Source organism: Lepidothrix coronata, unplaced genomic scaffold (assembly GCF_001604755.1).
Source record: "Lepidothrix coronata isolate B3197 unplaced genomic scaffold, Lepidothrix_coronata-1.0 Scaffold99, whole genome shotgun sequence".
Lineage (NCBI taxonomy): Eukaryota > Metazoa > Chordata > Aves > Passeriformes > Pipridae > Lepidothrix > Lepidothrix coronata.
The window spans coordinates 896,896-921,352 of record NW_016690279.1 but is presented as its reverse complement, the minus strand read 5'-3'; the positions used below and the strand labels follow the sequence as shown (position 1 = coordinate 921,352).

Below are 24,457 nucleotides of genomic sequence, written 5' to 3'. Positions count from 1 at the left end.
CCGTTTACAATACCTCGAAGGAGGGGAGATAAGGGCAGGAAATGCCTCTCGAAATACCGAGGCACTCCCACCCCGCTCCTTTTCCAGGCCACTTCTGCCATTGTTTGCTAAAAGATGAACAAATATTTTCCAAAACACACCTGGAGTAGAAACAATTCTGCAGGATTATTAAAGCAAAGAAACCTTATTTCAGCATTTCACAAAATAAGCTGGAAGCTTTCTTGGTGGTTTTAGGAGTGCATCTGGGAAACAGCAACAGGACATGGATTTACAAGGAGAGGACACGTGTGGCTCTGTTCACCCATGTTTCAGATTTCCTGCACACACCTCATCCTCCAGCAGCACCTCTGCTCTCATAACAGAAAAGAAGGGAGATTCAAGTGGTCTGCAAAGGGGAGAGAAATGCAGATGGGAATTCCACGAATATGGAGACATCTCTGGAAGTACCAAACAGCAGCATCTCCTCTATCCAACCAGCAAATGAACCTCTAAAGAAGCAGAAAGGTCACCCTGAGAGCTCTTCCTGAAGGAAACACAGCTCAACTTCTCCTAGACTTAGGTACAATTCCCTACAACCCTCCACGGACCCCAGAGCTTCAGAAAGACTTTGGCTCCATCACTCTGGCTGCCTGTTTTCCAGTGACCTGGTTTCTCCCCTGTACCATAAAACTGGCTCATTGACTTCTTGCACAAACCAGTCAGGCCAACTGTAGCACGGGTTCAGTCCCCAGCAACTGTTTACCTGCAAAGCGACACAGAAGTGGCTGTGTGGGTGTCCATGGTTTGCAAGGCATCTCACTTTGGTTTCTGTTTTATTTAAAGAAGAAGAGGAGGGAAAAAGAAAGTGCCATTCTTTGTGTTTGATCAAGCTGAGTTTCCATGAGCTCAGCAGATGTGCCTGCCACCACACAGAGCACATCCTCCCAGGCACACACGGCCCCCAGCCCCGCAGGGACAACAGGGGCTATTTCAGGGGCCAAAAGGAAGGCAAGGTGCTCATGCCATCCCCTTCCTTTGGGTGCTGCAGCAGGGAAAACTGTGTCAAAGATTGGTCCCTGTGAAGGACTTGCATGTGTTGAACACCACCATGGGATTTCTTGTCAATTTGCATTTCCTGTACCTTTTGTTTCACCTTCGGACAAGACTCACCTCACTAAGCCCAAAAGGACTTTCCAGGCACTGGTTACTCACTGGCAATACAAGACCAGACCACGATTCCAGGAAGTGAGTCTCCTGAGTGAGTGATTGCACCCTGTGCCACCAACCCTGCCCGGAGGCGTCCCCGATGCACACACTCTTTGCTCTTTCCCATTTCACATTTAGAGGTTGGCATTTGCATCCTGCAAAGGAGAAAACTGAGGGTACTTATCTTCCTGCTCCAGCACACATTCAGAGCTGTTCCCTTGACCTTCCTACAAAGCATCTGAGTTGCAGACACTTTGACATAACGTTGCTGAGGTTGGGGCTGGATTTATTAAAGCAGCCATGCTGCTGAGGGAGGCTGGAGAACCTCCTCCTCTCCCCACCAGATGGTGAAGCTGGAGCTGAGACCTGCAAATCCTCCACCAAATCTCCCCGAGGCACTAGTCAAAGCACAGTGTGACACTGACACAGAACACAAACACTTACAGGAGTCCTTCACTTAAGTATCATCAACTGATTTCAGTTTTATTCCACTTAAAAAGAACCAAACACAAACCATGGAAGAGCAACCCTTGAATGGGACACCTTGAAACAAAATAGTGCAGCAACTAGAGAATTCTTTAAGCTATGTATCTTTCAAGCAAAGGGAAAATTCAAGACCCTGGTATGTGAGGAGCCGCTTGTGAAGTCAAGGAGATCATTCCCATTCACTGGATTGCTTGTGGAGAGGCACCTGCAGGATTGGGCCCGATTAGGTGAGGTGTCTGCAGCATAAAGCCAAGTCAGTGGCATGAAGAGTGTCAGAAATAGCCCTCTCCTCCCCACATCAAGCTAATCTCTCCGCTGGAATTGGAAATCCAGCACGAAAGCCTATAGCAGGGATCTGAGTGCATAAGCAGTTGGCAGAGGAGGTGGCTGCCTCATTTATTTATGTCACTAAGAGTCAACTGCACCATGGCAAAGTGAAGAATTGCCAAATTCACTCCTTCTGCTTCTTGTAAGGGCCAAGGCCAATCTGTGTTCCTGCCCCATAAAATGCAAAATGACCATCCTGTTGCAGCCCTTCTGCTGAACCCATCCTCCAGCAGCGGGCACCAATGAGGAATCCATAGGCTTCTCCTTCAGGACTGTCCCTGTTGGGTGATATAGAGGCTGAAGATGCATGTTCTGCGTTGCTGTTTCTGCTGTTGGCCAGGACCTCCCCAAAGACTGGAGGAAGCAGCAGAGCAGCCCATCACTTGCTTGAGGGGAAGAGCTCACTGGAGCCCAACAGCTGTAAAACACCATCCAGAGACAGCTGAAAAGCCACTGAGAGAAGGAGGTGATAGCCCAAGGGACCGGCAGGAGCAGCAGGGAAAGGCAGGCACAGGAGTTCAACTATCCCCAAGGAAGGAAAAGGCAGGGGTCACAAAGGGCTGCCCAAAGCGTGGATGTGCCATGGGTGACCACACACAGAGCTGAGGTCCATTCCCTCTTCCACACAGCCCAGACCAGGGTGAAAAGGGCAGCAGCATCCCCTTCCTACCCTCCCCAGAGGAACGTGCTCCAAGTCATTTCCTAAACCGTGTCCCTGTGGAGCACATAACCACGCCGGCTCTGCCAAGGCACTCCCCACCCCACCACTGACACGTGAGCTGCTCTGATCTGCAGCACCTTTGGGAACATGGGAAACAAACCCCGCTCCTGACTGCTGATGGGAACAGGGAGTCCTGTGCTGGATCAGGAGCTCTAAGGCCTTGTAGGCTTGGGTTTTAATTAGTACGTGGTGCATCAAGTCAAGAGGGTCTTCTGTGCTAAGACCACCATAGTATAGAACCAGTTTTTCTTTTATAACTGCTTCTGTCACCTCCTGGCTTTTGGAAAAACGTTTCATTAGAGCATTATTAACAAGGACACTGCATCAAGCCCTATCCTGCAACTACTCAAACCATTACAGCCTCACACACCTACAACAGGGGGCTCTGCTACTGGGTCTTCCAAATGAAGACAGACACAGGGGTGGATACCAACAGCCACCACATGGCAAACTGGGAAGGGGAGTTCAAATCACAAGAGATATCCCTCTGAGGAATCACAGTCCAAAAACCACTCATTTTCACCTGCAATGCTACAGGACATGGTCTCATCTCCTACAAAGCAGCATTTCCAGCCTCCTGAAAGGTTTCCTCTCTTTCCTGGAGCTTAAATTTTTATTTCTCCAATATCACACCCTTCCAGACAGGTTGTACCATCTCCCTTGTGTGTATCTTTGTGCATGGACTGTGACACAGGTGGGCACTGACCATCATCTCCCCCAGGAAATCAGAGCTTATGGTAAGGCTGAAGTCAGAAATCTGCCACTGGTGACACACCTGCCCCGAACACAGCCCAAGGCAGCACATCAAACAACTGCTGGACAAACACCTCGGCCAGTGCCTTCACAATAATCTGCAACAAACCCTTCTCCAGAGGTCAAGAGCATCCACTGATGAGCACATGAACATAGAATAAGGTCACTTGCCTGACTTCAGGCAGCAAAGTCACTGCAAGAGCTACACCACCACCTCAGGATTATTATTTCTAGTCCTGTGCTCCAGCCACAATGTGCTGGTGAAAGCTGTTTGTCCCTCTCTGCTATTGCTTCTGGTGGTAAATTCTTGCCTGCGCCGTGTGATTCTCTCTGCTGTGCTGTGAGCTCCACAACACCCACAGGTTAACCACACTGAGGAGTGAAAATTATCAAAATTGGTGCTGCATGATTTAATTTCACTGGTATCTTAGAAGCAAACAACTCCTTTCCTCACTCGAGGCTTCTGCAGCATTTTAAGCAGCAGATGCTCAGCATTACCAAATGAATGAAGGAATGATGGGGAAAGTGGCAGGAAGTACCACTTTAAAAAAAAAAAAAGAAAGAAAAAGAAAAAATATTTCAGCCAAGACCCCTTAGGGAACAAAACTCCTACTCTGCCCTGGAGTGCTGCTGGGGAAAAGCAGATACAGAAGTCTTCTGGGTGACGGATCTCATCAGAAATTGGGAGTTTCAGGAGAGATTCTTGGCTTTCCCACAGGTTTCTTGTATGCAAAGTAAGTAACTTAATCTGTGCCCCAATTACCTTCCTAAAGTGAAGATACTGTTTTACCATCTGTAGCAAAAGAAGTTTCATTGCTGCCTGATGGAAAAGGGCAGTGTGGTGCTGAAGGCACAGCATTGTAAATTATTTTTCTAGCTTAATGGAAAGATCAAAATTTAATGCTAAATTCTTTTCTAGAGAATTAAAAACATTTTGGTTCAGCCACTTTATCTCTAGTTCCAGATAATCTCCCTGTCTTCAATAAGCTCCTTCCCAGCAGAGGGAATGAAATACAAGCAAGAATTAAAAAGTGAAGCAGCAAATAAAAAAATTTCTTTGGTAATAGAAAACTGTGTCTCTTTCTTTCCTCCTCCCAACTGTTCCACTCCTGACAATACTGGCAGTTGTTTGAGGAAAGCCCCTCAGTATTTTCACTATATATTTCCTGTAAACACTCAACACACTCAACACAGCACAATATATATTCTTTTTCCTATCGATATTTCAATGTGAGCTTTCTTAAAAAAAAAAAAAAAAAAAAAAGGAAAGACCTTCTGTGTCAAGCAGTCCTCCCCCACATCCCACATCAGTGTGGCTGAAGAGCACAGTCTTTGGATTCAGTAGACACAGCCATGAAGGGCTTGGTTTGTAGGGTACATTTCTGAGCACAGCTTACACACTTGGTTGAAGAACAACTCAGAACATTAAATCAACTCAGCGCTCACTTCCCTCCATGTGGCTCCTGTGCAAAGCTGCTCCTGGAGCCCCATTCCCAGTGCAAGGCAGCAGGGCCAGGAGTTGTTTTAGAAAACCATCATCAAGAAGCTCCATAGAGCAAATGCACCTTTCTGTGTCTGCTCCATGCAGTGCTCTCAAAGCTGCCACTTTTCTTCATTAAACTGCCCTTGCCTGGGCAATATTCAAATCCAGAACTTTCATGTGGATAGTTTTTATGTTCACTACAAGTTTGTGGGTTCTTCTTCCCTCTCTATTTTTATTGCCTAGCATCCTCCTCACCAGCCAGGCTCCAGAGGCCAGGCAGTCTCTCCACTCTCACTGGCGGTCCCTCCATATCCACAGGCAGAGTGGGCTCTTCCAGCCCCCAGATTGGGATGTAGCTCCAGACCAGGCATTGGATGAACCTTCAAGGGTGCCTTGGATCTGCAAAAACTGCTCAACCCCCTTGTACTTTCCAAGACTGAAACCTTGGGGTTCCCTCCTGCTTTTAAGTCGATCAGTGAATCAGTAAAAACACTGTAAAAACAGACATTCTGGGCTCTAGGCCCTCAATTTCCACAAAGAGAAGAGAGAGGGACATTTCTGTCAGTCTGAATTTGAAAATCTAACTGAGATTCTGAGTTGAATTAAAAACCAGAAACTAAATTCAGGTCTCAATTTCAAACTACAGCAGAGCAAGCCATCCCCTTTTAACCTAGTGCAACAGAGAAACCTATCCAACAGCCTGTAAATCTGCAGAGAGCACACACTAACTGTACTGATACCTTTTTTCCCTTAGCTGAGGACTGTGTGCATGTAACCAAAAGCAGAGCTCTCCCTCTGCTCCCCAGTGACTGTGCCCTGGACAGTGCAGGCACTGGCTCCGGGCAGCACAGAGGACTCTAGAGAAGAGGATGCTTGAAGACAAGGAAATTTTATTCCTTCAAGAATTCATCACATATCACTCCCCTCTTCCCTTTCCTCTCCTTAGCAGAAAAGTGTCTGCTAACAAAACTTATCTCCAGCATCAGAATCCCTGCCCTTAGGCAAAGAAAGAAAGATCAAAATGGGATTTCTGTGCAAACATAAAGTGAATCCCAACTTCCCTTGCATCAGAGCAGCCCCATCCTCTGAGCCAGGCAGCTAAATATTGAAGGAAAGGCATGCAGCATCTCCGATTATGTGGAACAAAAATTAATTGAGGGCATAAGTCTCCGATTCGGCTCTCCATTTATCTTTTCCACAGCACATTATATGGGAGTGTGGGTTGCAATGCAGTCACCTGCAGGGAAAGCAGCCTGACCTGTCTGTGACAGTGATATTACTTATTTTTGTTTGTTTTTCTGGTTAATGCTTCCATTTTTTATCAACCCTGCCACAGACAGATATGTGGAAGCTTCTGAAACTGCATCCCCTTTCCTGACGTTTTCAGCTACACATTGAGAGAGCTGTTGGAAAATTGTTGGAAAACAACAATTTTTCCCCAAAACAAGCTTTAAAATAAGACGGGGAAAAAAAACAAATCAAACAACCAAGCTAATTTCCAACAGAATCTCAAAAACACCGCTGCAAGAGCCCACACCCTTCCCTTAAGATATAAATTAAAGCCCTATTCACGCCTGCACACCACTCTTCTTAAATCCTTCCATTGTTTAAAGCCATTTACACATATTTTGGCCCATGGAAAAAAAACTAATCCTGGGAACTGCCCTATTCTGGCACACCAACAAGCTAGATAAGTGCCTGGATTTTCCGTCTGCAGCTCCCAGGCACCTCAAGCTGTGCCAAACGTGGGATGTTTCAGCGCTAGGGCTCCTGCAGGCTCTCAGACATTAACAGGGATGTGCCTTTCCCTGGGAATACCCATCAGAGGTGACAGTGGGACCTGCCATCCGACCTGCCCCCATACAGCTTTGCACCCCCAAGGCTGTGCCTCCCTGCAGCAGTCTGAGGGACACAGCATCCCCACAGGGGGTTACCATCCAAGGGGACTGCGTTCCTCTATTTTTAATGATTTTTCTGGTTTCTTTGTCACCAGAAGAAAGTCCTGCCTTGCTTTTCTCTTTCCAAGGCAAAGGTGTGATTCTGTAAGTTTTATGGCACCACAGTTGACAATGCCAGTGACTGACAGAATTTAAAAGTGTTTGCTACACACCTACAGGAGGAATATTGATTTTGTGGGAGATTTATGAGAGGGTTCTCTTCCCAACCATCTGATTTATACACTTTAAGTAGCAGCTGTATTTAATTATTGCTAACAAAATGCTTTCAACTCTAAAGCTTATGGACACTATTGAGCATATCTATAACCATCCCAATCATCCTGAAAAGATCTTAATCAAACAACACAGAAGGATGCCCTCTGAGCCATCCTGTATGCATCAGGGAGCCCATACATCTACTCAGGATGGTGTTGCCCTCCTGCCTCTGCTGTGCAGGAACCAGCACGGTGCCGGCAGGTTCTGCTGGGAGAGTAAAGAGGTGAGACTTTGGGAAAAATTAATTATGCATGCTACAGTGTGGGATATTTTGTTCCATGCAGCCCAAACATCTGGATTTGTTGTCTAAGGCCCAGCCCTTGCACCTCAGTGAACTCCACAATGACTCAGTTATTGCACTGCTAAACCACACGCATGTCACCAAAAACCTCATCCTTCAGTTCCCCCAGACTCTGCAGCTCAAGGTCAGCCACCAGCATGCAAGAAGAGGGCCCTGAGGCTGCTGATCTGACACTTAAAGACCTCCAGCACAGAGGATCAGCCTTCCCTGCAGCCTCCTACAGCTGCCATAGGGTACCAGGACCAGCCCATTCACAGCGGCAGCCAAGATCAGCAAGCACCCTCAGGTCCTGTTACCACAGGGCAATCCAGGCTGTTTTCCTTTGAGGCCTGAAGGAATATCATAAGTGCATCTAGAACCACTTCAAGAGGACAAAGGCTCCTTAATATGCAGGTCAGCAGAAAGCCTGCACGGGAAGCAGGCTGAGGAAAAGCAGCTCGGCCAACAGCCCCAGCACCGCCTCTCACTTCCACCTCTGCCCGAGCTCTGCTCCAGAGTAACTTGCCTTATCTCAGATGCAAACCCTCAGACTGAAACCAAATGTTTTGCTAGCAGAATGCTAACAAAATGTTAGCACAGCTTTCTGCAGTGCCAACATCACCAGTTTCGGTCTGAAATCAGACACTGGAGCAGTTTGCTGCTGCCTTGCTTGCAAGGCAGATTTTATGTTTCTAAAGAATCTTATTTTTAGGCGCAGTTATCAACCCCCACGTCATCATACATGCCCTACTTTCTGTGTTTCCTGCATCTCTTCTTGGCCACAGAGGTGGTGTGTTGGCATGACTTGCTGCTCTGACAATACAGTTGCTCTGACATTCAGTGTCATCAAATATTTACCACTTCTTAGTCTGAAAACAAGACTTTGGATATTTTAGGTTAACTTTGCTATGAACATGGTACCAGAATTGCTGCTTGTGCTCTCCTCCCCATTGGTCTAGTTCTTAACTTGGCTTCTATAATTTCTGGGATTACAAGCACCAGAGCTCTGCTGCCACACACCAAGGAGAACCTCATCCACCCATGGGCACAAGGTTTAGCCATCCTTCCCTGCTGTCTCAATGTGCAGCCAGCCAGAACCTGTCCAGGGGAGAGACTTTCCCCAAAGATATCAAGATTTAAGGGCCAGAAGTCAGCTGGCTGCCGTTAAGGGAGACTTTCTGGAGGGCTTTTTAGGCGGAAGTACCCACCCTGCTATTCAGTACATACCTCAGCTGAACATTGGTTCTGAGAAGCAGTTTTATTTGGATGTTCTGGGACTGAAAGTCAAATTCAGGTAGCAGAGGCCTCTTAAAGCCCAAAATCTGACCTGATCCTGCAGATGGTGGGGATGACCCTCCTGCATCCTGCTGACAGACCCACAGCACAGCTCCCACCAGCTGCTTTGGGGGGGTCAAACCAGTCAACAAGCAAAGCCCACCCATTACAAAACCCCTCTCAACTTCACATACCAGATGAACACTTGCTCAAGACCTTACTATTAAAAAGCCAAGACCTGCACAAATTCCCAAATCTCAGTTTAGCACTGTCAAATAGAGAAAACAATGGTGGGTATTAGCAGACACCTCACAGCCAGCCTGGGGCTCATGCCTTCCTTGGTCTTTCTCCTCAGATGGATATTTGACCTTTGAGCTGCTGAGCAAGTCATCAAGCAGAATCTGTGCCTGTGAAATGCTGCCAGCATCCTATATTGCCACATGGAGCCACCTTAGAGCAATGCCTCACACTTGGGGTTTTCCCATATGGATCATTAGAGATGCCATGACTATACCATAACATCACACAGAGCAGTTGGGACAAAATTAAACCAACTGGCCCTGAGGAGTAAAGTTGTGCATCTCCCTCTCCTAGACTGTCCTCTCTCTTCTCTTCCAGAAATACCCAACCTGCAACTCTTGCCCCTGCCAGCTCAAGGGCAGAGCATTAAGATGTAGCAGACCCTCACCTACAAAGCAGAGGCAAGGACTAACTCACAAGGAAGGTCTCCTGCAACACAGGGTGAGAGAAAAGGTGGAGAGAATTGCTGCCAGCTTGTTTGTGTGCACTTAGGGTGGCATTTCCAACCCTGTAATTGTTGCATAATGAATTTAGCAACGGAGTTCAAGAGCTATGATTCATTCAGGCCAAGAAAGCATGAGTCAGCCCCCAAAGAATCATGAGATGTTAAAATTATATACATTTAACTTGAGCTTGACAAATCTGAAGGAGCAGTGTAATAGCAACGTCTCAGCACAACTCAAACCACCATGCAAATATCCCCACTCCTCCTCCCAGCAGACACAAGACAAGAGCAGCACCAGAGCAGAGCCTGGGTCGGACACTGCATATAATTTACACCTGCCACCCACGCCCAGCTCAGGTTATCAGCCCCAGCTCTGAAAAAGGCACCTAATGCTGCCTTTTACCTGGTGCTCACACTGACTCTCTGAGAAAGGTGATAAAGTCTCATCCAGCCTAAGAAAAGATCTCTGCAATCCTGCTGAGGACTGAGCACTCAGGATGCTCATTTCACTGTGTGACCAGCACAGGACCCACACAGAGACATGAGAGGAGAGCAGAGGTGACTGTGGAAGCTGCCAGTCAGGGTGTTACAGCAAACCACAGGGCTGGGGGTGGGAAAGAAGCACAGCTCTCTCCAGGGGATTGAGCATGAAACAGGGTAGATTCAGTACAGAAAAGGATGCCTGAGTTAAGGAGCGTGCACAGCTCACTAGGAAGTGATGCACAGAAGACCTCAGGAAAAATAAGATGTTTTCCTGGCTCTGTTGGGTGATCCTGCTTAAGTCATGCCCCATATTCTGCATTTACAGACATGGGTCATGCCCCATTTTCTGCACTGTGCGTATAGAAAGTTATTTTGAAGTGAGATAGGGTGCAAAATCAAAGCAGAACAACTATTCTGGGTTAACTCCCCAGGTGGCTTCTTATTCTAGAGTGACAGTACCTTTTTCTAGTTTAACTCACTTTAAAAATAGATTAGGCCAATGGTTCTCATCTGCAAGGCCATGGTAGCTAGTCTGCTGCTTTTAGAGTGTTCTTAATTGGAGCCTGGATATGGGGACATGGGGGGCTCCAGAATGCAGATGTGACACTCTAAACTTGGAAACATCACATTAACTTAAACCAGGAAAAAAACAACTGCCTGCAGGAGCGTCTGCACAGACACCACAGCTTTACCTACAGCACGTGCATGGGGACACACCTGGGCAGGGGATAGCCCATGCAATGTACCCAACCCACCTTAAACCAAATGGCAGTAGATGAGACCCACAACCTGCCCTTTGCACACACCCAAAGGCCTCCTTATAAAGCCATTTTTGTTTGAGGTTCATTTGAATTTGCCATTTATTAAGCTTCCATTTAGCCCCATTAATCACAGCCTATCAAGGTCTTTCAAATGCAAACAGAAAAGCACCCAGCAACTGCACTTCCCTGTTTAGCCTTCTCCTGCTGGAACTATGGAAGGCTACAAAGCTGGAATATGCCGACCCACCTGTGCTTTTCAACCACTTCCCATGGGATGAAATCAGCTGACTATTCCAGAAAAAAACCAGACTGATCTCTTTGCCTGACAGCTACCATATTCAAGGAGAGCAAACAATGTGTTGTGCAGGAGAAAGAGTATCCCTGTGAAAGTCAAGGGGAGAGGCAGACGGGTGGTTCTGGCAGCTCTCCTACCTGCATCAGCACATGGATGCTGGGACAGCCAAACCACCTCTGTCAAAAGCTTTGTATTTCCTACCTGGACCTCTAGAGCCAGAGATCTCAGAGCTCACCTAATCCTCCTCAAACGATACACCATTTGTTTGCTTTGTTTGGGTATTAAGGCTTAGCCTTCCTCAAGCTACTCTTTTTTTTTCCTAGGTGCCTACGTGGCTGTTAACCTCAGTACTGACACGCTTTTGAGAGCCCTGAAAGGAAAGGCTCCATTAGGAAGAGCCACATCATTCCGAAGGTGATGTTCCCCAGCCGGCGAGAGCCAAGGGTGCTGCCGAGTCCTGACCCAGTCCAGCATCAGCAGTTCTCACTGACGAGCCCTTTCCCACTTTGCCATGAGACTCAGGGTGTTGAATTCATTCCTCACACCTCCCAAAGTCTTTCCTCTGCCCATCCTCTGTGCTCTTTGCTCAAGCCAAGTGCAGCTCTGCTTCCCAAAGTGAGAACACTCCTGATTTTGGGGGAAGGTGCAGGTGATTCCTATCCACAATTACCTGTCTCTTATGCTGCTGCTGGTGCCAAGGCACGTTGTGCTCCACACTGAGCCTGCCACTGAGCAGGACCAGGTGTAGGAGTGGGCTTTGGCTTACTCAGAGCTGAAGTCAGGTTGTTCCTGTGCACCATGGGTCCCCTGCACCTCCACCCCAGCCAGCAAAGCACCCGGACTCTGCTGTCCCTTCTGTGTCACCTTCAAAAAAAACTTTAAAAACACAGTATCTCTCTCTATATATATAAATAAAAACTATGTTGGAAAGTAAAAAGTGACAGTCTACAAATGTACATGCACTAAACAAGGCTTTTGCAAGCAGCAGAGCTGGTGTCAGCCGGCAGCAGCACAGCAGAGCGGTGCTGTCGAGGCGAATGAGCGCGGGGGCACTCGGAAAGGAGACGAGGAGAGACAAGCAGGTTAATAGAAGACGACAGATTTCTAGTAAGATTGCGATAAGCCTCTTTAAACTTCCCTAAAGGATGAGCCAGCTGGCAAGACCATCCTAGGAGGTGGTGTAAGTCGACTAACAGCCTTGCAGAAAGCCAACAGCTGACCCCTTTCACACGTCCCAGCTCACTCCGGCAGCTCCTTAAGCAAGGAAAGCTGAACACACCATACCTGGATGCTTCCACCCTGGCACTCACCTGCAATTCCAGCCCTCCTTGCAGAGAAACCACCAGCCCTGAACTGTTTAGAACAAGCAGCAAGGTCAGGCTGACCGTGAGCGTGGGCAGAGCACGTGGCCCCATCCGGACACACAGTGGGACTAATCCTGATCTGTGTTCCCAGTGTCAGGCATGTTAGGGAAGTGGCACATCACTCCTAAAAAGGGCTTTGCCAAAAAAGGAATGGGGATGTCAAGGTGATAAGCAGGTAGCCTCCATCTCGTTTTCACTTCCTTCCTAAATTCAGCTCTGTTGGGATCTGCCACTGAGCCAAGTCCTCCAAAACTATTACACCCTGGTGAGTGGTTTCACCCTCTCAGAAGGAAGAGAAGAGGGCTATCCACAGGGGAAGGCAAGCTTGATGTGTTAAGATTTTTATCCTTTAGAGGATGATACCTTCAAAACCTGCTGGAGGTGGTGTAGACACCACACCCAGGCATGGCTGACAGAAAGAGCTCACTGTGTCTCCTTCTCCAGTGCCACAACAAAACCCCATGACTATTTGAAACTGGAGGTTTCATCTGGAGCAGCATCTTCTTCAGGATGAAGAACAGCAGTAGCCAATTTGTTTGATATCAGGAAAGTTTTTCTTCTTAGGCCAATTAGCCGCTGATATAAGTTGCCCACTAAGGTCACTGAATCATCATTTAGCAGTTTCAAAGCAGACAAGATGAACTGCAGGCCAATTTCCCCCCTCCAGCTCAATGAGTGATTCAAAATGCAGTTAATGATAGTGGCTCATAAGTATCCGGCAGAGGATTTGAGAGAGCAATTTATTACCCAAAATGAGACTGATTTCTTTCAAGCTAAGGCAGCTCAGCTGGTGAAGATGTAGGGCTAGATTCTGCCATGTTACTTTACAGTCTTTAAATACCCAAAAGCTGCTAAACTCGAGTCAGAAAGCAAAAAGGAGAAGCAGATCCAATGTTAAGGAAGCTCACAGTTAAAAGCCATTTTGTCACCAGTGGGCAAAAGACCGGGAAAAGAAATGAGTAACAACCAACAGAAATTTCAGCACAAATCCTGTATTTCTGTGGGTTTATATAAGATAAAAATGAAACATCCCCTCATCCACAAAAACTTCGTTATTTGTCAACCTCAGCTCCATAACCAGTAAACACTGGTTGATGTTTTTCTTCCTGCTGGATGAAATGTGCCTCAAGGCAACAGGCATTTTATAAATTATTAAACCAAGGGAAAATAAGGTTCCAACAAAGTGACTGCAGAAGTGATGCAGAAGCACCAAGGAGCTGGTACAGTTGGTACCAGAACACTCACACAGGGTCATTTTTCCTGCAACAACGGACAACAAAAAGACATTGTTAGAAATGCACAGCCTGGACACGTGGTCTTGATGGCAAAAAGAAGACATGATATCTCAGCATTTCATCACATCCACCACAGATATCTGAAGTTCAACACTTTAAACTTTATTTTTCTTATGAAATAGTCACTTATGCTTTCCAGTCAGAAGGAAAATAAGCTTTTTTTTTTTCAACCTCATGAGAGATCCCAGAACATGAAGAAAAACCCATAAAAATAATGCAGTAAGAGTATTTTCAATATCATCCACAGTTTCTGATCCAACCCGTAGCGCAGAGATTAAACAAGGAAGGCAAAAACATAAATAAAAAAGTATTCTTCACAGTCAGGATTTAATACATCACATCTTTCACAACAAACTCAATCTCACACCAGATTAAGTTCAGTTCCAGCCAGAAAAATCCCTTCTGCTTTCTGCCATAACAGCACTTGTCCCTTGCATCTGTGAAAAAAAACACTCAACAGTAAGGGCAGGGCTCGGGACTCAGGGCCAAGGAAGGCTGGGTCAAGGCGAGATGTAGGGCAGCCCAGGCAGCTGCTGCCCCCGAGGTTCCCTGAGCTATTGTTAGGGAACAGGAGGGCTCAGAGATGGATTTGGGGTTTTTTTCCCAGGTTTGTGAACTCTCTCCTTTCCTAGATGATTTGTGCAAAGTCACTTTTCCTGCTACTACTCTATTGCAGATTGAAGCATCATCCTCATCCTCAAGCAGTTATCACAATGCAGAAAAGATCTTTTCATAAGTGAACAAAGAGATAAACATGAACTTGTTGGCTCGTCAGAGTCAACCAAAAGCACCTCTACCACCAGTGACACCTCAGGCCCTGGAGCTGGAGAAGGCACTGAAGTTCAGGCTGAAGTTCCCCTGGTCTGCCAGTATCCAAAGGAGACTCTGCAAGAAACTCCTTCATCTCACACAGAAACCAGCACTTGCAATTCTGATGCCATTTCAGGAATTACAGTTGCTTCTATTTTGCTACCTCGAGTAAATTTCTTCCACGCCCCAATCGTGCCAAAAGGGAGAGGAATTCTAAGCAAAACCCATTCACTACCAGACCAAGGCATCCGCATCTACAGCGCTTTGTGTCTCGCACGATGACTCACGGTACAGATGACACTTAAACACCAGCGACAAAAGCTCCATGGACTAAAAACTGCCTTGAAAGGAGGCACCGCGTCCTCATCAGTGGATGCGCCCACCATAAGGTCACCGGCCGTGCCGGGATGAGCCGCTGCCGGGGAGGGCAGCCTTACCCCAGCGGCTCCTGCCAGCCCGGTCCGGGGCTGTGCGGGGCTGGAGTTACCGAAACTCCGCGTTGTGACCGCGGCGGGACCCGCGCCGCGCCCCCGGCACCGCTCCCGCGGGCAGCACCGCGGCAGCCACGGCGCCAACCCGCAGCATCCCGCCGGGCCGAGCCGAGCCCGGCCGAGCCCAGCCCGGCCGAGCCCAGCCCGGCCGAGCCCAGCCCTAACCCCCGCTCCCCGCCCGGCCCCGCACTCACCGCGGCAGCTCCGCAGCGGGCCCGGCCCCGCGCTCCGCGGGCAGCGGCCGCTCAGGAGGGAGGCACAGGGAAGGCAGGAGGAGGCAGCGGCCGCACAACCCCGATCGCCGCCCGCCTCCGGCCCCGGCCCCTCCTCGGGGCGGAGCTGCGGCCGCTGCCGGGGCCGGGGGCGGGCGGGGACCGGCGCCCGCCCCCCGCCCGTCCGGCAGGTGAAGGCGCGGAGCATCCCCGGGGATGCTGCGGGAGCGGCCGCTGCAGGCTCTGGGGAATGAGGGCTCGTCCGCGTGGGACGGGCGGGGCTGTTTGTGCCGCCAGGGGGGTAATTAAGATAAATAAATAAATTGATTCATATTTTTAAAAAATTCTTTGAGTTTTGGTGAAAGGTCGTACCCCTGCCTGCGGCTACCCAGCTGCCTGTAGATAACATTTCCCCCGACTTCTGCCTGAGCACAAGACACACGTGCTGCTGTCCCTGCTAAAACTGGAAGATGGATATGTGCCTTAGAAACTGTTTTGCCCGTTTTTTTGGCATAAATAGCCAAGCCCACCAGCAGGTTCCTATTTGCCACAGAGCAATTTGATGTTAGGGTGAGGTCACAGAGAATTTTTTAGGGAAAACTAAAAACCACCCCCAATGCAATGTAACATCACATCAGGGCACTAAACATAGTGACTTATACCAAAACCAAATGCCATTCCTGAAGTGTGCCTTATGCCCATTTTATAGATAGGTAAAAGGAGGCAGATAAGAGCCTTTGTCAGGAGTCAAAACAGTCACCAGAGCTGGGAGAGAAGCCAAGAAGCCTCCAGGGCCATGGAGTGGCACTGAGAAGCCCATACTCACCCACTGGGAGTAGAGCAGAGAGGATTCCTCATGCTGCTGTCAGATATTGTGTCTGGGATTGCTTGTTTTTTCTGGGGTGAAATAGGTTTCAGAAGGCTTGGACAATTAATCTCCATCAATACTTTTTCTCCTTGGGAAAGGGCCTCCACCCAGACTGAACAGATCAAGGGGAAACAGCTCTGACATCAAGCTGTGGAGTTTCACTAAAACCCTTCTAGCTCAACAAAGGCCTCACAGGTAACAAACCTGGATCTTTGCAATTGTACATGAGTGTGAAAGAGCATCCACAGGATAAAGGTCTGATTTAGGTGGGAACTTACTCTGACACCTGACTAGGAGCTCTGTCCAGAATTCACGTATTACTGCTGCAACATGGTAAAATCACATTGTAGGAGTCACCAACTGACAAATGGAGACGTCTTAACTGTAAGACTTGTCTTCGCATATACAAAAACCTGGAAAACAAAGCTGATGGGAAGAAAGTGATTCCATGTCCTCCTCCTTACTGGATCCACAGAGATAGAGATGCAGGATGGATGGATGGGAAAATCTTTAGCCAAGGTAAAGGTAATTACAGATCTGGGACTGGACTTAGATCACCAGCCAGAGATCTTGGCAGCCCTGGGCTGTGCAGGATAGAGGTAGCTTTCCAAAGCCTAGGTCTGGCAGTGGGTCTTAGCCCAGGGCACTGAAGAGCTGACCAACTTTGGATCAGTATCTGAAGTCCATAATTCAGTTGTCTGTTTACTGAAAGTGTGTTGTAAGCACAGCTGCTTTCTGAGGCATGTATGGTAATGAAGGGGGAGTCACATAAATACACTGGCTCTGGGCCAGACCGGTGAGTCAGCATAAAGAGCTGAAACGTAGCTTAACAGCTAGAGGATCAAAAAACCCAAAAACCCCCTCAGTTCCTGTTCAAATTTGGGTATGAGCATTGTGATTGAGAACATAAGGACAGCCATCACCTTAGCAGGCTCTTGCAGTGCCCAGGGCCCAGGATAGGAGAAGGTGGAGACCTTCAGAGCAGAGGGAGGGCTGAGCACATCAGAGAGCCCGCAGGCATCTGCATCATCCTCATTTTTCTGGCAAATCAAAGCCTTTGCTTCACTTGCCAGTAGAAAGCTTTGGATCTAAAAGAGAAATACAATTTGTTTGTTTTTTATTCCAGTCAAAATTCACTGCATCAAATTCTTTCTTTTTTTCCAGTACAGATAAAATTTTGCAGAGATCTAAGTCTCTGAATAAGAGACATTTCAAAGGTGAAGTTTCATCAAAAGCACTACTAAAACATCCAGCATTTTCAAGGACCCAGTTCCTACTGTCCCCTTCCTCATCCAGTATTCAAGCCAATTTCACAGGTATTTTTGGTCCCTCGAATTCCTTTCTTTAGGAATTTGTTAGAAAGGTTTCATCCTGGCCTAAGAACACCCAGGCCTAAGAACAGGATTTTTCTCTTGTGCTTTTATAATATATAAGTTATTTAACGGTCAGATGAGATGCTGGTATTTAATCAAGTTTTCTGGATTAAATAAATAGATAGGAAGCTGTGTGATTGAAGGACACTGAGCAGCCTCCATGGCTCGGAAGCACAGAAGGAGCTGCCGGTCTTGGGCTGTGCTGGGAGTTTAAAATGAAGTGAGGTGACAGTAAAAGTCCTGCCCTTGCTCTGCAGGTGTGCGGGGCACGTGTGTTTGCAATTGCTGCCTCACCGTGCCCTCAGTGGTGCCAGCTTGTCAAAGCACAGCGCGGAGCGTGGGTGGGCTCCAGGAGCCGAGTGCCACGGCAGGAGCGGTGCCCGCAGCCCAGGCTCGAGCTGAAGGTGCTGCGCCATTTTTCCTCTCTCTGCTACAATTTCCACTTCCATCTCTGAGGTTTTAATGCTCTGGCAAAGTTCTTCATGGTGTTTCAAGGTCTCCTGCTGTATTCTATTCCAGCAAAGAGCTGCTGTCACAGAAGCAAGGCTGATGGCAAGCAAGTAGACCATGTCCTTATTTAAACCTACTGCAAAGGAGCACGAGCCTCTGCAAAGCAGAGGAGCACATCCTCTCCAGTGTCTGCACAGCACAGCACCACTGACAATGCTCATGGACAGTGTCCAGTAGCGCAATGAGGGCTGGGGAGAAGAAATAAGCCATGAGACAAAAAGTGAAGGCAGAAGTTGGTCATAGTGAGCCCTAGGGCTTACCCAGTGCAGGAGGTAAAGCCAGTTGGGCAAGGGAGGCATGGAAAGCAGTGGGAGGATTCTGGAAATGAAAGTGGGCAAGACAGAGATGGGGAAAACACAAGGAAATAAGCAAACTTGCAGATGAGGGCAAGAGGTTTTGAATAGAGAGAGTGGCAGGAAATCAGTGGTGAGGCACAGGAGAACTGTGGGGTGGTGAGAGGGGAGGAGTGATTCACCTGTAGGTGTGGGTTCTTTAGAAGGAAACAGCAAGGGAGAAGAAATGGAAATGATGCTTAAACCAGGGGGTTGCCAGTGGTGAAACACTATCTTAGAGAAAGATACAGGACTAAGAACATTGACATTGGTTATTCTCTGTAAAACAAACAAATAAACAACAGATTCAAGGGCTTAGAAAGTGCTGAAGTCATGGGAAGGCTCTCAAATGTCTTACAGAAGGGCACATGGAATAACTGGGGTCTGACTGAAAAGGAAAATTAGAAGAAGGAAATCTGTAAGAGAATAGAGGACACAGGAGGACACCGAGGGAAAGCTGAAAGCAGCATCAGAAATGTGGGACTAAAAGAGACAGAGGCGTAGATCTGGGATATTCATGCTGATTTAGGTAGAGGGCCATGACAGGAAATCAAAGATTAGCTGAAGAATAAACCAGGATGCAAAAAGAGAGAGTGCATAGAACTGGTACATCAGAATTAAAAAGTGCTGTAGCAAGAGAAGCCAAAAGTAACTAATCTTTCATTTTCCAGCATTAAATCAGTAAGGAAACAACTTTAAAAAGACTGGCAGGATGGACCTTGACCTTCAGGACCATCACTACACCTGTGCTAGGAAAACCCCCACCACACCGGGCAGTGAACTGGCACAATGACTTCCTAGCAGTCCAACAAGCCCTCCAAGTATATGCTCACCACTGCAGAAAAATTAAGACTTGGGATGGTGCCAATGGGCAGTTTGTACCTTGTAAATATAGCAAAACAAGAAAAAAGATTAATTGATCAACACCCAATACTTGTATGACACATCCTTGTCACAGGCTGCCACTCATTCCTCCTCTTCTGTAGGCACAAAGGCCAACTCCCTACGGGCAGAACATTCAGCACTGGCCCCAGCACTCACCCAGGGCAATGAATGCTGCCATGTTAACATCCAGGACTTTCCCAGGAGGGCCACCTGCAAACATGAAAGCCAGGAGCAGGTTTGGAGAGCAAATCCCTGTAAACGCACAGGGAGCCGGGACCAGGTTGACCTATGGACGATTTCAAGCCTTGACAGGAAAGAAATATTACAGGCTGATGGGCAAAGATCCACGACTTGCAAGGATATGAGTTAAAATCCCTGTGGTTAGGAGCTGGCTGCTTGCCCAGCGTGAAACTGTATCCCTGTTATTAGTAGCGTGCTCCTCCTCATCCTCCAGCCAAAGGAACAGGCACTGCTTGCCCCACCTTATCACGGGTGCCTGTACCAAGAGCATCAGGTGAGCATGTCCATAGGGTCATTCGAGTGCTTGGCATGAAATCCTATGGGGGTTTGCTTTTGGGGTGTTGGGAGGGGGAGGTGAGGGAAGGAGGCAATTGCTTTGGTGGTGGTTTCCTCCTCCCAGCTCTGCACAGATGCTTAGGTGGCAAGTGAAAATTGCACTGCAGCAATTGCACTGCAGAGCCCACCAGAGCAGCTGCAGACCTGCTGCTTTAATTTCACAATTAATCCCTACCTCTTCTCTAATGCTTTGAGTCCCTGATGTGCCTCCCTCTTGCTGTAGCAGAGCAGAGAAACATTTGGAGTATGTGCCATCTCCAGCAGTTTCTTTGGAAGATCCCCCAAACAACACAGCATTTCTTTCTGCCAATGATTTGCAGACCACAAACATTTATATCATCATAGCTCTGCATCTTATTTCTTTCCTCCCACCCTCACATGGCAGTTAATACCTGTTACTTACCTTCTTTCAGAGCAGGTTGGGGAAATTAATTAGAAAGACTGTCTAAGGATGAAAACTTGGCACCTGGCTGGAAATTTTAACAGTCAGCAGTAAGCTGGTTTGTCTTTATGTCTCTGAGAAGCTTTGAGGGCAAGAAGTTTTAAGGGCCAGATACAACTTACAGACTAAAAGAGAAACGCACAAAACTGCTGGTTCTGTACAACCTCCTTGTACTGACATTAGTAATAGATGCTGTCTCAGGGAGTTTAAAGGTGACAGCAACTAATGAGGAGGGGAACCTCAAAAAACAGCCTCCAAAAAGACTGAATCAGAAGCAAGACCCTCTGGCTCCCTTAAAACAGGCATTTCTTGACAGCCCTAGGGTCACTTCTGAAAGATTTCAGGAAGAAAATACCATATCAGGCAAAGCAGGATGTTCCTAAAACATCTCAGCACTGGACTACTGAATGATGGTTTAGCTTTTAGATAAGACAATGCCATTTTATTTGTGACTGTCACTCCTGATAGTATCCTTGAATTTCTCAGTTTCTGGCCTTGAAGTAATCACCCAGCTCATAATTCACTTGTGGAACAATGGGCCTTCACCTATGTTTCACAAAGCTGATAGAAATTCAGAAAATAATTGCCGTGCTCCTGTTCTCCAATGTGGGGGCTGCACTCAGAGAAAACAGAGACTTGCACAGAAACCCAGAGCAGAGCTGTGCTACCATGTTCGGTACGCCAGCAAAACAGGGTTTACACTGTCCTCAGAAACACCTGCAGCACCACACATTTCTTTAACCTCTGGTTTCTTTAGTCTGTTAAAAAAAGTCCCAACTCAACAACATACCCTTTGATCACAGGAATACAGCAGTGTTAAGTCTAATGGCAAATACAAAGTGCAATACCAGTTTTGAAAGCAAATGTCAATTTTGCAGAGGACTGTGCGTTTTAGAGGGAAGGTCAGAGCACTACCAGGGAAAAACATGATATTTTCTACCCAGCTCTCACATACTGGTCCCATTAAAGAGCCTTCCACCTTCTATTAGATAGCCATTCATTGGAATTAATTAAAATATCTCCTGTGCACTGCACTTGAAACTCATCAGTGCTTTGTCCTCATTTGTGAGCTTCCTCCCCAGTTTAAGCAAATATTGCCCAATAATCTGGTTTACACTAAGCACGAAACGTTTAGCCATGAATTCTCTGTGGCATTCAGGTATTGACAAGCTGAAGGGTTTAAGGGTGTGCCTGGCATTTCTGTTGAGATATACAACTGGGCAATGTATTTCTAATCCAAGCTCAGAGAGAAACTTGGCTTCAGAGCCCTTTGGAACTGGAAAACTGCGAACAGGTTTCCCAAATCATAACCCCAAGCCCTTGATTTGGTCTGGCACATAACCCTAGAGATGAATCAGCCATGCCATATCTTGAAACCCACTCAGTCCCCTGGTTCTGCTGTCTGAGGAGCTTCATCTTCCAGTTTCCAGATGGGTTTGGTCACAGGAGTTTCTCTCCAATCATTCCCATGGCTCTGGCACTTTGACTCAGGTCCTGCTCCACTCCTGAGAGCGACCACACACTTGTTTTCCTGGACCAGCACCCCAAAGAGGGCCCATGAATGGCCAGCATCACCATCTCAGCTCTGAGAAAGTCATTACAATAGGGTACCAGACAGCTTTACCTGGCTGGTCCAACCTGGATGCTCCAAGTTCATCAGGACTTGACCATGTGTGAAGCAAAAGGGCGTGAGGAGACTCTTAATGCTGGAGCTGCTGCTCAGAGCCTGGGCAGCACACACACTGTACTGTCCCATGGGGAAGTGATCCTGACAGCCCATGCATCTTTAATGATGCTCTCTGCAGAGAACACATTTGATAGCTGAAGGCATAAAAGCCTCAGCAGGAGTGTCAGAAGCCTTTGTCCATCTTTTAAAGCCAGATCTAGTTTCTACAGTTAATGAAAGTCCCCCTGTTAGTTTTAGCAGGGCTGGACTCAGGGCTTGAGCAGCAAAGTGCCAGGAAAGCCACAGATCAGACATAGAGTTCTGGGAGTCAACAACCAGGTTATAAGGATTTAAAACCGGATATTCCATGTTTGGGACTTTCTCCTCCATTAGAAGGATGGCTTTACTGGTCAGCTGCCCTGACAGCAATGATACTGTCCAAACACAAGAGACTGCTGCAGCAGCCCTCAGACAACCAGGGTTATGTTTTTAAGGGTACCAGAGTCCACCCTCTCACACATGTCCAGTGTTTCCAAATGAGGATACAATGCCTTTGCTCTTTAAATATAAAAATTCATATTTAAATAGTCAGCAATTAAGAACAGTGAAAACTAAACAACACCGAGAGACATATCAAGATGCAGCCCTTTATCAAAGTTTCTTGACATTAGAAATACAGACTCAAGGTTAAGGTATCCAGCCTTAATTGAATATTCAGTATTACACAACGCACACAGCACTAAAAGCAACATCAAGATTCTTTACCACCACCACCACCCCCGAGGCTATTGAGACCTGGTTTAATGATGTATCAAGACAACCTAACAGAGCAGAACACACGGAACAAACCCCATTGCCTGGGAATGCACAAGTTGCTCCTGCCCAAAACTTGGCATATTTTTCCCCTTGTATTGAGCTTTTAGCAAAGCAGATGAATGTTTTTTCCCTTTCTCAGTGCATTCAGCTGTCAGTTTGGGCATGGATCTGCATCTGTTGCAGGTTGAGATGTTTGTAATTGCTTTCTTATGTATTCCAGTTAACTAGCTCTGTTCATGTTACAGAATAAATGAAAGACCATCTTTCCACTGAGATCCTAATAAGCAAAAAAAAAAAAAAAAAATCAAGAAGACAACTGTAACAAGAAAAGTGCTGATGACAATATACACTGTGCTGCAGTATTTAAAATGAGGAAAAAAATTGTTTCTAATCAATATTAATTGGAATTTCCTGCTCTGAGAGCCTGAATGCTTATTAAGTGTCTGCTTCCCAGCTCTACCACTCAGTCTGTTAATGGGCATTACTCCCCAACAGAGTTTGTCTTTCTAATATGTTTTGACACAAGGATGATCTACGGGAAAAATAAATAAAAAGGAAAAAAAAGGAGCAAAGAGCAAGATGATTATTGTTTCACGAGTGAGTTTTGCTCACATACTCCTCCATTTTCTAAGAAATAAAACGGGTTATTTCTAGTTCGTTAGAAGATCTGGTGCCTGACCAGGCAGAGCACAGAGGGCTTAATTTCGAGTTCTTACAAATGTCCCACATCCTCTCTTCCCTGAGGGCACTTCTGCTGTTTGTTCAACAATAACTCCATTTAACTATGTAGTTATTCTGCTCTAAAGGTGACTGGATGTATAAAAACTCACAGCACTTGGGATGGAGTTATCAAAACAGAGCCTTTGCCATCTACAAAAACATCTGCAACACCTATTTCAGTCTGAAAGCCTTAGAGGTGTTGACTCATTAGCCAGGACATAAACACAGAGCTACCACACTGCTCAAGTTCCCAGGAAAGCATAATTGTGGAAAGGAAGATGGCATTCTAGAAATGTAAAAGAACTTTGTGTAAAGTTATTACAAAGCACACAAGACTTACGATAACTGCTTAGCATTTAATTTCACTTTCATTTTTCTTTCTTTTTTTTTTTTTTTTTTAAATCCACCCACGAGTGAAGGAATAAAGCCCTTTTGTTTGAAATGAGCCCTCTTGAAGGCTCAGTGCAGAATCCCTGCAGAGTTAATGGTGTAATGGCTCTGTGCTGGTTACCAGCAGAACTTGAACTGAGGACTCAGGGCACCAAACAGGCCCCAAAGGGGAGGGCTCAGCTCCCAGCAGCACCTGGGTGCCCCAGGGCTCTGCAAGCCTGACTAAACCACTCTGTGCTAACTGCACACATTTCCTAAGGGTTTTTAAGTAGGATTATTCTGGAAGGGGAGATTTATGATGGCTAATCTGAGTAGTCTCCATTTCTTAGGGAGTTACAGTATTTTTATACTTATAAGAGAAATACAGCCTTGGATTGGAGTTTAGGAAGAATTTGGGATGGTTGTCTCACAACAGGCTGGAGCATGGTCAAGCTGTTCCTCAGTTTGATAAGATGCTTTGGCATCCATGCTAAGTTACTCCCAAGGGACACTGGCAGTGGTTAAAGTGGGAGACTTCTGGTCTGTCTTGTGCTAACAGATGTCTGCATCCAGGTTTGCCAGCTTGGGATGAAGACTCTCAAAACAGCCACCACAGCCTTCAGGTCTGGGATTAAACTACCCATCCCTTCCTTAGAAGCCCCTACTCATGACTTCAGGACACTAAATAATGTATAATGCAAAATGCTATAGCTAAGCTTCT

At 46.9% G+C, this 24,457-nt stretch overlaps 1 protein-coding gene across 1 annotated transcript in view; it reads right to left on the bottom strand.

Moving 5' to 3' along the window:
- The window catches only part of PPP1R16B (protein phosphatase 1 regulatory subunit 16B), a 57,441-nt gene extending 42,180 nt beyond the window's left edge, over positions 1-15,261 (bottom strand). The window contains exon 1 of the mRNA XM_017822715.1: positions 15,162-15,261. The gene's annotated coding sequence lies outside the window, so the exon portion shown is untranslated. The remainder of the gene's footprint in view (positions 1-15,161) is intronic.
- Positions 15,262-24,457: the final 9,196 nt, after the last annotated feature.